This window comes from Cebus imitator, unplaced genomic scaffold (genome assembly GCF_001604975.1).
Source record: "Cebus imitator isolate Cc_AM_T3 unplaced genomic scaffold, Cebus_imitator-1.0 Scaffold383, whole genome shotgun sequence".
Classification (NCBI taxonomy): Eukaryota; Metazoa; Chordata; class Mammalia; order Primates; family Cebidae; genus Cebus; species Cebus imitator.
This window is the reverse complement of record NW_016107698.1, coordinates 200,277-219,638: the sequence shown is the minus strand read 5'-3', so window position 1 is coordinate 219,638 and position 19,362 is coordinate 200,277. Positions and strand designations below refer to the sequence as shown.

The following is a 19,362-nucleotide window of genomic DNA, read 5'->3' as shown; positions in this document are numbered from 1 at the left end:
TATATGTAAAATTTTTCTTTGTCATTTATACCTCAATAAAGCTTAAAAACTTAAAGTATTCACCCATTATTAATTATAAAGTTATCTCAACTTTCTTATAAAAGGACATAAAACATATGAATTCATCTCACAATAAAGATAAGTATTATTTATGGATGTTTTATTTATATATTTGTTTACATACACATAAGATATGTTTATGTACATGCCAAGTGATGATATGAAAGTTTTATTTTTTTAATGTGGGTTTCAGTTTTAAATGTTTGGAAGCCAGTGCTTTACCTCACTGAATTATTACAAGAACACTGTAATTGAGATATTATTCCAATTTTGCAGGTGAGAAAACTCAGATTTTTAAAAAAATAACTCAGCTTTTTCTGGGTTCTTCTTGAAGAAATAGAGAAATTGGCATTTGAATTCAGGTAAAATGACTCCAAAGTCTATATGACGTTCACTGTCCCATATTCTTTTATATTGTAGATTATATTTCGAACACAAACTTTACATTGTATTATATATGTGAAATCTAAATAAATTTTTCATGTCAGAAATGGTTGCTTGTAAATTTGTCTTTGTAACTCCACTTGACAACGTATCAATAAAGCAGGCCTATATTTTAAGCACATTCAGTATAAGAAAATCAAATATTATGGAACAAGTACATTAGCTGGCTATTTCTCTTCCAAAATTTATATACTATTCAATGGCGCATGTAAATGGGCATTCCAAAATAATTCAAATTAGAAAAACTGAGTCATTGTGGACTCTATGTATTTTACCACCAAGATCATGTGAATTACTATGAGGCATTTATATCTATATTCATTTTTGCTCAAGTTATATTTATGTGAAACTTGGAGTTAATATTAAGTCATATTTTTACCAAAAATCCAAAAGATAACAAGCGTTGTAGAGAATATGGGAAAAAGGGAATCCTTTGAATTTAATTAAAATTTTAATTTAGGCGAGGTGCGGTGGCTCACGTCTATAATCCCAGTACTTTGGGAGACCAAGGCAGACAGATCATGAGGACCCCATCTCTACTAAAATATAAAAACTTAGAGGTCAGGAGATCAAGACTGTCCTGGCCAATATGGTGAAACCCCATCTCTACTAAAATACAAAAAATAACTGGGCGCAGTGGCACAGCCTGTAGTCCCAGCTACTCACGAGGCTGAGGCAGGGGAATCGTTTCAACCCAGGAGGCGGAAGTTGCAGTCAGCCAAGATTGCACCACTGTACTCTAGCCTGGTGACCGAGCAAGACCCCATTTCAATAATAATAATAATTTATTTTTAGCCAGGTTTAATATTAAGGACAGAAAAAGCATGGGGCTGAAACAGCTTTAGCGAATTGAAAATAATTATCATACCTGGGCTTATATACCTATTTGTAAAAATAAATTGATCCTTGGCAATACTACTGCCTTCAAGTATTTTGAGATATGAAATTGATCCTTGGAGATGCTACTGCCTTCAAGTATTTTTGAGATATGATCTTTGATATAGTTTGGATATTTGCTCCCTCCATATTTCATGTTGAAATTGGATCCCCAGTCTCTTAACTGGGGCCTGGTGGGAGGTGTGTGGGTTCTGAGGGCAGGTCTTTTGTGAACAGCTTGATGCTAAAGAGGAGTTCTTACTCTTAATTCTCATGAGATCTGGCTGTGAAAGAGTCTGGCACCTCCCTCCCCACTTGGTTTCCTCCTCTTTTGCCAAGTGATGGCTGCTCTCGTTCACCGTCTTCCATGAACAGAAGCTTTCTGCAGTCCTTACCAGAAGCAAATGCTGGTGTCATGCTTCCTATACAGCCTGCAGAGCCACTAGCCAAGTAAATATTTTTTCTTTATAAATTATCCAGCCTCGAGTATTCCTTTATAGAAACAAAAATAAATATTTTTTCTTTATAAATTATCCAGCCTCGAGTATTCCTTTATAGAAACAAAAAATAAACTAAGACAGTCTGGAAAATAAGATATTACTAAAAGCAAAAAATGGAATATCTGGAATGAAGTCACAGTCCTCTGAAACTTCTGTTTTCAGTGCAGTAATTATGTGAAAGCCATGTTCAGAGTAGAGAATAGTATGATTTTATAGAAGTATGTCACACTGTCACCAAAGTCATGGTACTTCTGGTAAACATGAGTGCACAATTCTCCAAAGGGAAATCCAACACACTAGTTGAAAGGGGACTATATATATATATATATATATATATAGGTATATATGAAATGTATACAACATCACAGATGTTAAATGCTGATACTTCTGGGATAACCCAAACGCAGTACATGGTCACCAAATAGTTTATATTTTACAGCCTAATACTGGATAAATAGCAATGGCAGAAAATGGCATATAAGTTCTGGATCTTCCTTTTTCTGCGCATAGAGTTTTACAACATTTCTCAATCTTCCTGGAGTTAGGTGGAGCTATGGAATTGAGTTCTGGCAAATACTATGTGGGCAGAATTGCTAGTTGCCAAATCTGGCCTCTAAACCTTCTTGTGAGTCCTTCGTGGTCTTCCTGTCTTCTGCTCTCCTTAAAGCCAAAGAAATGGCATAGCCACAGCATAAAGAAACCTGGATACCTGAAGCAGAGCTTTCCTACTGAGCTGTGTCAACATTACCTATGTGAGAACAGACCTTGGTTGTCCTGAGCTGTGTCAACATTACCTGTGTGAGAATAGACCTTGGTTGTCCTGAGTCATGGAGACCTGGAATATACAGCAGTTACCCTATCCTAATGCAAATGTCAAAGTAATCAGCTTCAGTTATAAATTATCTATATCTGCTAGTTACATCTAATATTAAATACTAATATCAAGGTATGAATATTCTACATAAATAACATTTACCTTATTTCCATTTGCCTCAAAGTGTGCATAATGAAAACAAATAGCAGGGGTTATTTTTAGTGTTCTACATCACACCAAAAACATAGAGTTGATGGAGCAGAGTCAACAGCTTCAGCCTGTTTGCATATTAATTCCTCTTTCCTTTAGGACATTTTGCTCTTGTACACATCCCATATATATCCCCAATTCCAGAGCAAGTGTCCCTGGGTAACCTCTAAATTGTGGTGGCTGAGATAGCTAGGAAGAACATTCACTGCCAACTTACACTCTGTTTTCACAAGAAAAACATGCGTTTCATTAGACAGGATATTACACATCATGAATAACTGTTCTATTCTGATTATTGAAGCTAAGAGTGCTGCTGTGTATCTTGTGGCTGATCCCAAATAAGAATATGAAAGCTGAAATTAAAAAATATATATATATGAGCTAGCTTAGCATTTTTTCCAAAGCTGCATCAATGGGAGAAGGTGTCCTTTTGTAACAGTTGAAAACGAGTATTTATTTTTGCAAGGAATTTCAGGTGAGAAAATGTTATATATTTTATATTCTTTCCTAGGAAGTAACAAATATGTTTCCTCTTTGGCAATAATTTTAGAGGAAGCATTTTATTTTACTTTTTGAGATGGAGTCTCACTCTGTTGCCTAGGACTGGAGTGCAGTGGTGTGATCTCGGCTCACTGCAACCTGAACCTCCCAGGTTCAAGTGATTCTCCTGCGTCAGCCTCCCACGTAGCTGGGATTACAGGCACCTGCCACCACACCCGGCTAATTTTTTTTTATTTATAGTAGAGACAGGGTTTCACCATGTTGGCCAGGCTGCTCTTGAACTCCTGACCTTGTGATCTGCCCACCTCAGCCTCCCAAAGTTCTGGGATTACAGGTGTGAGCCACCATGCCCGGCCCAAGAGCATATTTTTTTTTAGTTTAATTGTTGTCCTAGTCTGCATATCAGTTGCACAGAGCATAAAATAATAGCAATTGTAGAATAATTGGTTCCTTCATGAATTTGATATAAGATTGTTTTCTCCTATATTAGTGCATGTAGAGGGTTGTGGGGTATGAAGTGTGAATCATACCAAGGGGGAAAAATAAAAATTGCTATGAGGAAAAAAAGGAAGCATATACATAAGATGGCTTTCATAAGTTCTATTTTGCCCCTTTCAGGCAACCCACAAGGAACTGGCAAAAGAGAAAAGGGGACTTTCAGTGCCTAGACTTCGTCATATTTTACACAGAAGCAACACTATTTTTCTCTTTGCCTTCCAGTTTTTCTATAGGCAACAATCAGTTTTCTGCAGGAGTACTTTGACATTATTTTTTGAAAAATCTCTCTAGAGCATTATTAAAACAGGCCACATAGATCAAGAAGAAAACACCTGGAAATTGCCAGATGCAGTAAGTCATTCATGATATTTTCCTTGTATTTTTAATGGAACAGGAAACCATGACAGCACAGACTCTGGAGAAACAGCCCAGGCATTAAAGAGATTAGAAGATATAAGAATCCTTGAAATCCTCCTAAATAATCAGTGTCACTGGACTGTTTTCTAATTTCACAGAAAAATGTTAAAATTTCTTTCAGCATGTACCTCATTGGAAATCAAAATTCAACTTCTGTTATATATAAAGAAAACTATTATAAATACATTTGACCTAAAGTACCCCATGCTAAGATTAATATCTTCACAATAAAGATTAAATATTGGGTCAAAATATGCACATCTCCTCTCTTCACTTCTCATGAGTGATGCCTTACAGGGAGAGTAGAGAGTAGAATGGGCTAATGTGTGAATGACTAACAGTTTCTTCTTGCAGCCCACTAGTGGGTGGATAGTGAGTGCCTGTTATATCATGTATAGAGGGACGGTGAAAATTTTTCCAGGTTCAGAGGGCAGTGATGAATAATTACTGATGTCCTCATGACGAAGAAATGTAAGTGGTACCAGGCAAGTAATGTTCAATGCCTGGTACTTCTGGGCTTACAAAAGTTAACACACTGAAGATGCACATTTATTTGGGCTGTGGTGGGGTGATATGTAGAGTTAGGTGAAACCATACTAGGTCTGGTTTTCCTCGTGATTTAAAACTTGAAAGCCACCTTAGAGAAAAAGCTTCTTTTGAATACCTCATAGCTAGGAACAGGTCTGTTGCAGCTCTTTGAGCGTGAAAGGGCTATGTTGATCATTCCTCATCTCATCTCTGGGTCCCCATGGAATCCTATATCAATAGTCAGTATCACAAAATGAGTTATTTGTACTTATATATGCACAAATTTATATAGTGCATTTACTTATCTCTTAATTCACTATTTTTGTTAATGTTATATCAAAATAATCAGATAATACATCACATACACAGGAACATTTTGTAAATTAAAGCAGCTCATATTAATAATCATATGGGACAACAGGTATAAACCAGAACTTTCCTGGAAGATTGAACCATTAGTCACCCTACATGCAGTTACAAATTATAAACTAAATCAATAGCTCCAATTTAGTAAACTGTTCTGCCAAAAAATTTTAAAAATCTGTCAATATTATGACTCAAAACAGCACAATATATATAACAAGCTGGACACCAGTAAAATATAAAATTTGAATCTATAAATGTTTTTAAAAAGTGAATTCTTAAAGTTTGCATTTTATAAAGCAGTGAAAAATATGTGAATAGAAGCAACAAGCCACCAATATCTCTAACTGATTTACTTTATAATATCCTAACTGGAATCTTTTCTTTCTCTCTTGCTCTGTTTAATCAATTTTTTTACTGAGTAAACAGAGTAATCTTTTCTTTTTGCTAATCAGATCATGTTACTCTTATGCCCATAATCCTTTAATTTACTCTCTCATTGCAGTTGGAATAAAATTTAATAACTTACTATGGTCTACATAACTAGTAGACTCTACACGCTTCTCCAATTTCATTCCTCACTGCTCTCTTCCCCACTCTCTGCTATCCCCCAGCCTTGGACCACTGAATATTCTCAGTGACAAACAAATAATTTTGAAATTCAGGGCCTTTGCATTTGCTGTTTGCCTCACCTGAAATATTCTTCCCTGGTTCCTTCTCATCTTTCGAGTCTTAGCTGAGATTTGAACTCCGCTAAAAAATTTCCTAAAAGCTTGGGCTAACCAACTACCTTAACTAAAGTAATTTCCTTCTCCCAGTTTTTCTGCTTCATTTTTATCATAATTCAACATTATTTTTGTTACTTCTTTCATCATTTATATTTAATTATTGAGCATCTTGTATGTGTCAAGCACTGTTAAATAGACCATGTTCCCTTCGAAAAGAATTGTCAGAGGCTGGACAGGGTAATCCCAGCACTTTGGGAGGCCAAGGTGGGAGAATCACTTGAGCCCAGGTGTTTAAGACCGGCCTAAGAAACAAAGTGCTAGCCCTATCTCTGTTGTTTTAAAAAGAAAATAAACAAGATTTGTCAGGGAGGCACTCAGTGCAGAAACTGCAGTTGAATTGGCATCTGAAGAATGACAAAAAAGAAAGCAATGTGTAAATGGAGAGACGAACATTCCAGACAGAAGAAAAGTCAAGAGCAAAGGCTTTGACATGGAATGAGAAAGCCGGTGTATCTATTTTACTGTAAATAAACATGTATATGAAATGAGGTCAGATAGATAGGAAACCGAGTACAGTAAGTCCTTTCTTAATATCATTGATGGGTTCTTGGAAACTGTAACTTTAAGTAAAACAATGTGTAACAAAATGATTGTTTTCTTCACAACAAAAGGACATTTAACAAAATGTTGAGGACATGCTGTATGTCATCTTGCATAAGGTAGAAGTTTTGAAGAACCTATCATTGGTGTTAAGTGAGGGCTTAACTATACATATTGCCTTGAATTCCCCTGGAAAGTTATTTGAATCAAAATGGGAAGCTATTACAGAGTTACAAATAGAGAGGCAATACAGTCTAATTTATACTTCTAAAAGATTATTTAGTCTGTTCTTTTAGAGTAGAATATTAGAATAAAAGTAGAAGCAAGGAGACTAATTTGGAGGTTTTACTAGGGTCAAAATGACCTAAGGTGGTAATCATACAAATGGAGAGAAATCAAATTTGTGTATTGCAGAGAGTACCAACCTGAAATGCTGACAAATTGGCTGATGAATCACCTGCACAGAGAACATTTTACCTTGTTCACTAACATATCCTCAGCATTCAACAGCATCCCTGGACAACAATACTTCATGACATTTAAAGTACAGAAGAGAAAGAAAATACTTAGACCTTATTCAAAGTCATACACTTGTAACAAAGACAAGGATGATTCACACTACTGTGAAGAATCATGTAAAATAAATCTGAAAGTGTTTATCAAATATTATCCATAGAGAGAAGACAGGATGAGCCTCTGGTAACTTTCCCTCATCATATAACAGAGCTGGATACTCATACAATATCAATGTCATATAACATGAGAAAGCAGTGTCTCCTTCAAAAGTAAGGAATGACTAGGGTGCATTGCATGAATAGATGTGGGCATGTGTATCCTTCATGTTGCTTTCTCTACTGTATTTTTGTTGACTTAATTTTGTGAGAGACAACTGAGGACGGAAAGCAGGATTAGTTTAGTTCTGAGGGAATATTCATTATATAGGAGCAAGGAATCATGTTGATATACAAATAAGGAAAGCTACTTGTATGGGCCAATACCCATTTGATTTGTTCACTGTCAACAATATCCCACATAAGCCAATTCAGTGTTGAAGGAAATAATAAAAATTGATCTGACCATGGTCACTGAGTACATGATTTTTTTTAGTAACACGACATGCTGGCTGCCAAGGGGAAAGATGCTCATATGACTTTATGAAATGTGAAATGAGATTTTATAAAAACATTGTTTTAAACCCACATCTATAATTTCAAGTGCTTGTTCAAGTGGCATATCTAAGTGATATACTCAGAAACTTAGTGCTCTAAATATGTTTCCTCAGCACTGAAATACCACAAGGTTTAATACTTTGAATAAGGTACTAGGATGTTTGAAACCCCACCAAACCATGAGAAAAAATTCCCATAAATAATAATATTGTTAAGAAAAATAATCAATGAAGTACAACTCCAGGGCATACTGAAAAACACATCCCATTGCTATTACAAAACATGTAATACTTCCCACCTTACTGCCATCAAAGATTGTATTAGAAACAATTCTGTAGGTAATGTGGGGAACGGAGGCAGGAAACCACTAAGGCATCTGTATACCTATGTAACAATCCTGCAAGATCTCAACATGTACCCCAGAACTTAAGGTATAATTCAAAAAAATTATAATAATAATTGAATAATAAAAAAAGAAGAAACAATTCACACCTAGCTCCTCAGTTGTAAAATTCAACTTTCTAGCTTTGGAGAGTGATATACCTGTTTAACACTCAGTTGATGAATTGATGAAAGAAGTTCCAGGAGACAACTCCCCATAATTTCTGGCTAATTCTCTTATCTGAATACCAGAACTATTTAAAGAGTTTTCAGATTACTGCTACCTGCTAATGCATAATGTGAATGGGGCTTTTCTAATTTCGTAGAAACAAAATGTAGTAATAGAAATCAATTAATTGTAAAACTGACCTACAATTCAAATTAACCATTACAGAGATTGAAACACTCTTTGAAGATATAGTACAAATGATTTCTCACCACTTACTGATAAAATGAATGGTAATAACAATAATTTTAGTAATATTTTATTTTCACTTTGAAAACTGTAATATAGCTATATAATTTTCCTAGTGATGTGTTACAAATATCCATTAAGTATCAAACTATGCAAAATTTGAGAATCTTATAAATGAAAAATACAGGAACTGAAACCAGAAAAACTTGAGTTCAAATTTCAGCTCTGTAATTTACTTTTGTAATTTCTGGCATATCTCTTTCTGTTCCTCAGTTTCTTCATCTACAGTATAGGAACAACATCAATTATGCTCAAAGGCAGTTAAACATATGAGAAATATATATTCATAATAGTATAGCTTCAAGGCATACAGCAAATCTCAGGAGTAGGTTATTATCATGAGATTAGTATTAGGTATTATTAAATTTATTATTTCACTTATACCTGGAGGACAGGAGTTCTTTCTTGGTCTAGTTTCTTTGTATGACTTCCTTCCCTGCAGTTTTAGTTCTTAATATACATGATATGTAAAGAGGAATAAATATGTGGGAAGGTTTTATCTACAAGTAGCAACAGCATTCTCTTTCTATTTCCCAAACTCTCTTTCTATTATAATTTTACCCTGAAGGGGCATTGACACTCTACCCTAAGTCCACATGAAAATAAAAAGTTAAGGAAAAAGTCAACTTCTTCACTAGAGGAAGATTCTTTTCTTGGAGATATGCTTCCAGTGCCTGTTACCTGACAATCTTATATTCTACCTGCAAGACCCTAGGTAAGACAGAGCCCAGAAGAATGGAAGAAAAGATAACTCATTTATTAATTCAACTATAGTTTTTGTATCTACTATATACCTGGAACTTTTTTAAACCTAAAGGATAAATCCATAAAGAAAGCAAATAAAAATCACTGCCCTGTTAAGTTTGTACTTAAACGCAGGGAGGAAATTTCAACACGCTATTGCAGGATGTGGAAGCAAAAGGAAAAATCCAAGTGGAAAGAAGATCCTCTTAATCCAAGGAAACAGAAACCAGAGTGGTAGGCACTCTGAGAATGGTTTGGATACCATGATGAATTCACTTGTAGACCACCTGCTTTGGAACAGTCTTGACTATTTGCAAGCCTGATGAACTAAAGACAGGGAATTGGAACTCTCTATGTGATCATCAATGAAGAGAAGTGAGAAAAACTAGGGGGAGAATTTCTTTCTTTTTTTTTTTTTTTTTGACAGAGTCTCACTCTGTTACCCAGGCTGGAGTACGGTGGCACAATCTCGGCTCACTGCAACCTCCGCCTCCCCAGTTCAAGCAATTCTCCTGCCTCAGCCTCCCGAGTAGCTGGGACTACAGGCACACGCCACCGCGCCCAGCTAGTTTTTGTATTTTTTAGTAGAGGCAGGGTTTCACCATGTTGGCCAGGATAGTCTCGATCTCTTGATCTCGTGATCCGCCCGCCTCGGCCTCCCAAAGTGCTGGGGTTACAGGCTTGAGCCACCGCGCCCGGCCCGAGAATTTCTTTAAGAATGAGACAGTGAGGGACTCACCACAACTGCTGCAACCTCACTGATAAGATGAGAACGTACTGCTCCTTGCCGCTCTTTTCCCATTCTATTCTTTCTCATATAAAAACATATAAAGAAATATGGTTGTTTAATGACTAGAGTCTTCCTCTTCAAGATCAATATGCATAGTTGATTTTATTTGTTATTAAAGTAATACAATGGAATATTGGCTTTTTATCATGGTAGTTAATGGTGCAATTTGTGACATTTTTCAGGAAGAGGCTCAAATCCTGGGTCTACCACTTACTAACATGTTTTTAGCAAATTAAAAAATATTTCTGAGTCTCAGTGTCCTCATTGATAAAATAGGGTAATAATCTATTTCAAAGGAAAGTATTTTAAAGTGGTTATAATCATTACTCATATAGATATATAAAATTTATATATCTTATTTTATTTAACTCATTAATGAAAGAATCATTTAGATATTTTAACTATGTCAAAGAAAATTTCAAAAAGCAGATATACAGACACATTTACAAATAGGTAAAAATGTTTCTATGCAATTGCTAATTACATTCTACTAGATATGGCTACTCTGCATACCTAAGGGCAAGAGTGATTTTCATCATTATCTATTTTTTAAAACTTATAAAATTGTCAAAAAAAATGAAAGGTAGAGACAAACCTAATGAATGACCTTGGCTAGTCAGCCAACCATCTTCCTTTGCTCATATCAAAATTTCTCACAATTTTTCCTGACAAAGTCATTTTGAGTATTAACTAGGTTATATGTATATAAATTACTAAGCACAATGACTGGAAAATAAAAAGTACTTCCAAAATGTTGAATCCTGAAGTTGCAATGATTCTTAAAAATTGCTAACTTGAAACATATAAAATTGCAAATATTAGAGTATTTTTAACCTATTGAAACAGCAATATCATATGTTTCAAATTAATATAACAATTATGGTTACTTAGCATAAGAAAAAATGTTCTAAAGTAATTAAAAGTGTTCAAGAATATAAAACTGTATCTCTGTTTGAAGAGAATGTTTCCAGAACTAAGAGGCTTAAATATTTCTATTTTTGATGAACTGATTGCTATTCTTGTGGGTTCTGGAGAAGTCAGATTTTGCAGACTTTATCAGGTAAAGGTAGACTATTTAAAACTTTAGGGAACCATTTCCAATGTGCTAAGCCACAATATAATTCCCAGGTTAAATCATGTTAGAAGATACTAAATAAAAAAGAGATTATTTTATGTTACAGTATCTCAGAGATTTAACAATCTCAAAACAAATTTTCTGCATTTTAAATATTTATTTGAACCTGATCTTTATTCATGAAGTATTTTCTCTATTGTTCCATTGAATACTGCTTGAGAAAGCAACTACAAGCCTTTGGCTACACATCTTTGAATGGTCTCTCACTGTAGGTAACACAACTAAGTCAAATTAGGAGAGTTGTTGTTGCCTAGGTGAAATAAGACCTTTACAACCATGCTATTCTATGGCCTTGAAAATAATGAGCTCTGCTGTCAAAGTATATCCAGAGTTGGAACACATGTCCAAAACTCCTACTCTATCTAAACCACTAGGAACTCTTCTTGGATCCTATCAGTGTCCTATCAGTCTTTCCTGTGATTCCATTTATGACTTCGAACAATCTACCATCTTTATACAACAGCAGGAGGAATACTTTTTAAAATTTGGGTCAGATTATGTCACTTTTCCATTCAAAACTCTCTAGTGTCTCCCAGTGCACTTCAAATAGAACCCAACTCTTCCCATTAAATAAAAGATCCTGCCTGATTTGACTCCATCTATATCTCTGACCTCCACACATACTCTTTCCAGTCACACTGGCCTCTCTGCATGGTTCTGCCCCAGGGTTTCTGTTCTACCCTCTCCCCTGCCTAATAATCACAGGATTATTCTCATCTTAGAAAGGTCTTCCTGTACCTAATACTTTACTTACTATCCTACCTAAAATAGTTCCTGTACTTTCTATTGACTTTCATTTATCTTTATTTATGGTTGACATCTGACATATATGTTTTATTTAATTTTCACTTGTCTATTTTTTCCCCCTGTGAATTGCATGTGTTTGAATTTAATTTGTTATGGTTTCTCCTAATTTGGTCTTGAGATCTTTCTGTCATGAGTGGCCACAAGCAATATAACTAATCTCTAGGGGACCTCTGTCTGGGAGAAAGTAAGGATCAAGTGTGTTTGTCAGCTGAAACACAGTGAAGTGAAACCCGAAAGCATGAAACAGAAGAAATGTATTACTCACAGATTCAGAAGTTAGGGATACCTAGGCAAGGATGACAGAAAGTCCAGAGGTGGAATAATGCTCAACCACAAGATGGAGAGTAAGAAAGAGGGTAATATGCCTTTATCCTGAGCCACAGGCATTAACCCTCAAGCTTTCCCATGGGGGCTGTAAATTGGCTAGTTTAAAGAAAGCACTTAATTTGCATATCTCTGCTGATTAGTGATGTTAAACATGTTTTCATACATTTGTTGTATGTATTACTTTAAGAAATGTTCATTAAGATCATTTGCCCATTTTTTTCAGATTATTTACTTATTATTATTTTCTGTTGAGATAGTTTCATTCCTTGTATATTTTGGATATTAATATCTTGTCAGATCAATAGTTTGCAAATATTTTCTCTGATTTTCTAGGTTGCTTCTCTACTCTGTTGATTGTTCCCTGTGCTGTGCTAAAGCTTTTAATCTTGACATAGTCCCATCATTTTATTTTTGCTTTTGTTTCCTGTGCTTTTGAGGTCTTATTCATAAATCGTTTTCAAGACAAATGTTCCAAAGCATTTCTCCTGTTTTCTTCTAGTAGTTTTAAATGTTCAGGTCCTATATTTAGGTCTTTAATATAATTTTAGTTGATTTTGTATCAAGGAAATGTAAAGTAAAGCCACAATGAGGTATCATATCACTCCAGTTGAAATGTTTATTATCAAAAGAACAAAAAAGAAATAACAAAAGCCATCGTGGATATGGAGAAAAAAAAAAACACAACTCTTATATACTGTTAGTGGGAATGAAAACTAGTAAAGCTAGTAGTAAAGCCATGGAAGTTCATCAAAAAAACTACAAAGAGAAGTATCATATGATCCAGCAATCTCATCACTGGGTATTTATCCAAAGGAAACAAATCAGTATATTGAAGAAACCTCTGCATCACCATAGTTTTTTGCAGAACTATTCACAATAGGCAAGATATGGCATCAATTCAAGTGTTCAATAACAGATGAAGGGATTTGAAAAAAAAATGTGGTACATATATACAATTGGATACTATTCAGCCATAAAAAAGAATAAAATTATGTCATTCATGGCAGCATGGATGAAACTGAAAGACATTAATTTAAGTGAAATAAGCCAGGAGCAGCAAGTGAAACACCGTTAAACACTGCATTTTGTCACTCAGACCTAGAGGCTAAAAAAAAGTTGATCTCACAGAATTAAAAAGTAGAAGAGAGGATACTATACTAGATTATGGGATGGGTAGGGGAAAAGGAGACGAGAAAGAGTTTTGCTAAAGGATACAAAATCATAACCAAATAGGAGGAATAAGTTCTAGTGTTCTATAGAACTATAGGATGCCCAGAGTAAACAACAATATATAGTTTCAAATAGCTCAAAGGAGGATATTAAATGTTTGAAACACAAATAAATCATAAATTATAAATATAATAATTATGACTATAAAACTCTTGAGATTATGAATTTGAAAATTATACTTATTTGATAACTACACATACATAAATAAAATAAAATGCTTGTGAAGGGGAAACTTACTTACATGACCCTCATGTTGACCATTAGATTTTATCATGGTCAACAGCTGTGGGTATGTCTGGAAATGGGTCAGTGGGATGAGAAACAAATGAGATATCATACAGGGAGGGGAAGTTTTAACTAAGCCAATGATGATAGGGTACAACTGGTTTAAAATAACTTATGCTAAGCCTTAAAATGAATGCTGAGTCAGCAGGTATATTAACCAAATTTATGACAATATGGTTTATGGCTAAAAGTACTACTTACATTGTCTTAATCTATATTTCAGTTGGGATGAAAAGTGTACTTAAAAAATATTTTGAATAAAGAAATGAATTAATAAACGGAGAAAGTAAAATAGGGAAAAAAGATGAAAATGAAAAAAATCCCAAAGAATAAAAATTATTATAAGAGTCTAGATGGCTCTCAAAGAATGGCACTTCCCATTTGTAAACAATATATCTTTTTCTCATTGAATAACACACTAAAGAATCGGCCTTCTTGCACTTTGGTCAATAGATACTTTGACTTTGATTATGTATGCTGGAATACGTAAAGAAAATAAGAAAAGAACCCTGAGATTTCTGAAAGCAGAGTTGCCAATACTGTATTATGCTTAACAATTTTTAAACAGGATTTGTGAATACGGACATGGATCACAAGAAAATAGGAGGAAAATGAGAATATTTATAAAAGTGGAAGTCAGTGGAATACTTATTTTTCTATGTAATATTAAATAGTATTATAAGACAAAATGTAATAAGATTCCAAATATTCTGACAGGTATGAGTGATTTCAGTGTCAGATGTTTGCAGATAATACCAAAGGTTAAAAAGTGATCATTGATTTTTTTTTTTTAATCTCAGTTTGTAAAACATTTATTAAATTAAAAAAAAATACTTCCTTCTTCACTCTACCAGCAGGGTTTCGAATGGACTTTTCTCCTTTGATATTCTTATATTTACCACCCATATGGTCATTGCATGTTTGACTGCTTCATCCATCAATTTGAAGTCAAGGGTACTGAAGTAAGATATGCCTAATGCTCACTGTGTACTCCCAAGCATCTAAATAGAACAACATTTATAATATTATTCATGGTATATATTATGTATATATTAATAGTTGTTCTGTGAATGTATTAGAAACACTATGGGTCAAAGTAATTTGGTGCATTTTTTCCAAAGCAGTATCTTAAAATTATTAAAATTCAGCATGACCAAAATGATTCCTAGTGTTATATGACAGTTGAAATGGGTATTAGTAAAGACATATAAAAATTGCACATGAAGAGCCCATACGGTCTTAGTCAGGGTCAGGGTCAGCTTCAGTGGCTTTTCTATTGCTGATATCTGGATCCCTAAACTGCTTAAATTGATAAAGGTAACAAGAGTAATAAACCACTGCAAGTGCTACTGATGCTACTCAAATAAGATTGGGACACTGATTATTCTTACCCGTTTCACAGAAAATAGACTAAAATAGAAATTTCAGAGCAGACTTATTGAAGACAAAGGAGATGTAATATCACTAATACCAGTGAATGAGAGAGATATTGAGCATCTCTTCTGAGCTCCACATGTCTGTAGGTGATATAAGAAATATAACATTATTTGGCATGATACCTGCTTCAAAAAATGGTTTGGGGAGGAGGATGAAAAAAAGAAACTAATAATAGAGAGAGTAATTATCATTTACTGAATAACTAAATGAGAATTCTGCATTCATATGTCTTTTAATCCTTGAAGTGACCCTACCAGGTAAATATTAATATTATTCTGTTTTGAAAGATAGTTAAAATGGAGGTTCATAGAATTTAAATGCGTCCCATAGTAACATAACCTATAACCAATAATGACTCAGTTCCTTCTAGTTCCAAAGTTCTTACTCTGAACCCCTTTGTCATATTGCTTTTCTAGACAGTAAGAGATTTACTGCATCTTGCAATGTAGTTATCATTTTTTTTTATCCTGGAGACACTCATAAGTTTCCATTCATTTTTAACCCACCTCACATGGTTGTAATGATGTGACTAAATAATTTACAGAAGTGTTGTAAAAGAGATATTCATTAAAAATGTCAGTCCCATTTCACTGTTCCTTCAAGATGCTTAAAATCTTGTTAATTATGAAAGATTTGTAATATTGTAGAAAAAAAATAAGACAGCAGCAGTCACTGATGTGAGAGAAGGTCAATGATTACTAGACAATCTAAGGAAGGGTGAAACTCAGTGTAGATTACAAATGATGAAAAGGGCTACATAAATGAAAGAAGAATGGAGAAGCCAAGTAAAAGGATAGTCCACAGGAAAGAATTCTGGAAATCACAACCCTACTTAACAACGATTAAATTTTACCGTATTTTCATTTTCTTCTGATATACCCATATTTGAAACATTTACCTTCAAATCATTTGGGTATGCAGTCATTTGTACCTACAATAGTGTCACATACACAAAATAAATTACCCTGACATTGAACTAAAAACTGTAAGGATAAATAAGGTTACAGATGCCAATTCTTTCCTTATTCATTTTCTTTTACAATGTAGTACGAAATTATCCTGTTTTAGAATATCTTACAGTATATAAACTTTTCAGTAGTTAAAGTGTCAAAGCCCATTTCAAACCATCGATTCATCAAATTATTATTATTAACTATTGGCAATGATATTTATAGTTTTACGAATGACAATCTTTGGAATCACAATTACTTTCCTGTATAGGAAAGTTTATGTGACCCTAGCACTTCTACTGATATTATGTAAAGATGTGGTAACAGAATATAAAACGGCATTCATTTTTTAATCTTTTAATTTTCTTCTACAACTAGATACCATGCTTCCATTTGCTCTTTGAATGTTGTCTTTTGGCAGCACTTGAGCCATGAGAGGCATGGATGGCTGTACAACTCTAATTTTAATGTGTTGGTAGCCATATGCACAGATACAGACAGAGAAAAAAGACCAGATGTGATAACGGAGTAAAGGAAGAGAATGACTGGGTCAGGAGGAAAAAGACTCCCGAAGGAAGCCAGGTGAAGAAGAAGAACCTCAGTAAAAGGTTCTTCAAGATATTTCATGCCTCAGCAAGGAACTGAAGGGAAACATTATTGAAAAATACAAATCTTATTAGTTGAGTTCTAACTGGTTATAGTATCTATGAACAATATATTCTGAGATGACATAAAAATGTACTTGCAATATTAGCTCAGTCATTTCTTAGAATACTTAATAAGACCACTGAATTTATTTTCTGAGAGTATAGTCAGAAAATTAACCCATATATTTTAATAGAAAAACAATGATAAAATTAATAAATGTATACCTATATTGATCAAGAAAAAGAGAGTAAATACTAATAACAATAATCAAAGCAGTAAAAATACTACAGATAGTAACCATATTGTTAAGCCATATTAAGAAATTATAACAGTAAATCAACAACTTAGATGAAGTTGAAAATAATTATTGAAGAAAACAACCAGTAACTGATGCAAGATTAAATACAGTATGAAAAGTCAATGTGTATTGAAATTGATTAATTTTTATTATCATAAATCATTCTGCAAATAAAATTCCAAAAACAGGTTCACTAATAAATTCAGATATCTTATAAAGAAATTATACCAATCACTCAAATTTTGCCATCTTTTAGAAAACAGAGGAAGAAAACTGTCTGTTTGAGACAAACATAACTATGATAGGAAATATTAAAAAGACATTTAAAAAATAAAATTATAGAGCTAGTGAATATATGCTGTAAAAATCTTTTTCTTTTTTAAAAATTTATTTATTATACTTTAAGTTCTGGGATACATGTGCAGATCGTGCAGGTTTGTTACACAGTAAATTCTGCAAAAGTTAAAAAGGATATGTCTGATTTAACAGTGGAAAAGATGGATGAATCTAATTTTGTCATATTAACAAAAGAAAGAAAAATTAGCAGATGATTCAATTAATAGATGGAGTAATAACATTTGGCAACATCTATTTATGATAAAAACACTCAGAAAAGTATGTATAAAATGGAGCCACTTCATTACAACATGAAAAAATATCGTATATTTATTCATTAAACATTATGAATAAGAAAAAGACAAAGTATCTACTTCTTATACTACTGCATTGTGATTGGAGAACACGCTATGATTTCAATTCTTTTAAATTTGTTAAGGTGTGTTTTATGAATAAAGATGTGCTCTATTTCAATATATACTATGGGCTCTTGGAAAGAATGTATATTCTGTTGCTTGGAATGGATTGCTATATAAATGTCAATTCGTTCTTATTAATAAATAAATGTAATTATTATATTCGAACTGAGTCTTGTAGAATACATACAGTTTTTAATTAGATCATGTTTTTAATAGAATCTACCAAATGCTTTCTTTAATTGGTATCTTAAAACATTTGCATTATGTCTTTTACCAAATCTGTGAAGTTTTTAATCATGATTTCTTTAAGTATTTTTTAAACCCTGTCATTTTGCTCTTCTCTTTTTAGGACTCAAATGACATAAATATTACATCTTTCATTATAGTCCCCAAAGACCCTGAAACTCAGTTCCTTTTTGAAGCCTATTATTTTCTTTTGTCCAGGTAGGCAATTGATATTTTCCTATCTTCTTGTTTGCTGATCCTTTCCTCTACACCTTCTCTTGCTGTGTAGCCCATACGTTAAGTTTATTTTGATTAGCATATTTTTCAGTTCTAAAATTCTGATATTATTCTTTAAAATTTATGTTTCTGAGTGTTTTATATTTAATTTTATACTTGTTCATATTTGATTTTTGAAGTATTTTTTTAAAAATGTTTGCTTTTATATCCTTGTCAGATAATTCTCACATCTCTGTTATCTTTGCACTGGCATCTATTAAGTGTTTGTTTGATTTAGTTTTATGCCTTCCTGTTTCATGGCATGAGGAACACCTTTATATTGAAACCTGTATATTTTGGGTCTTACATTATGAGACCGTGAATGTAATTTAAAACTTCTGTTTTACTGGCACCACCCAAGCAGGGGAAGGGAAAATTGCCATTTCTTTCCTGGGAGTTGATGTCCAGATTCTCCACTAGACCTAGGAATACAATTCACAAGGGATGTGAAGGACCTCTTCAAGGAGAACTACAAACCACTGCTCAAGGAAATAAGAGAGGATACAAACAGATAAAAAAAAATCCATGCTTATGGTTAGGAAGAATCAATAACATGAAAATGGTCATATTGACCAACGTAATTTATAAATTCAATGCTATCCCCATCAAGCTACCACTGACCCTCTTCACAGAATTGGAAAAAAGAAAAGAAAAGAAAAAAACCTTAAACTTCATATAGAAGCAAAAAGAGCCCACAAAGCCCAAGACAATCCCAAGCAAAAAATACAAAGCTAGAGGCACCACACTACCTGACTTCAAACTGTGCTAGAAGGCTACAGTAATCGAAACAGCATGGTACTAGTACCAAAACAGAGACATAGACCAATGGAACAGAACAGAGACCTCAGAAATAATGCCACACATCTACAACCATCTGATCTTTGACAAATC

General features: G+C 33.7%; 1 long non-coding RNA gene across 1 annotated transcript; it reads left to right on the top strand.

Moving 5' to 3' along the window:
- Positions 1 to 13,123: 13,123 nt before the first annotated feature.
- Positions 13,124 to 19,021, top strand: LOC108288708. The gene is made up of 3 exons (XR_001818805.2): positions 13,124 to 13,135; positions 16,872 to 16,877; positions 18,892 to 19,021. It is a non-coding gene; the product is annotated as an uncharacterized LOC108288708 (long non-coding RNA).
- The last annotated feature ends 341 nt before the right edge of the window (positions 19,022 to 19,362 follow it).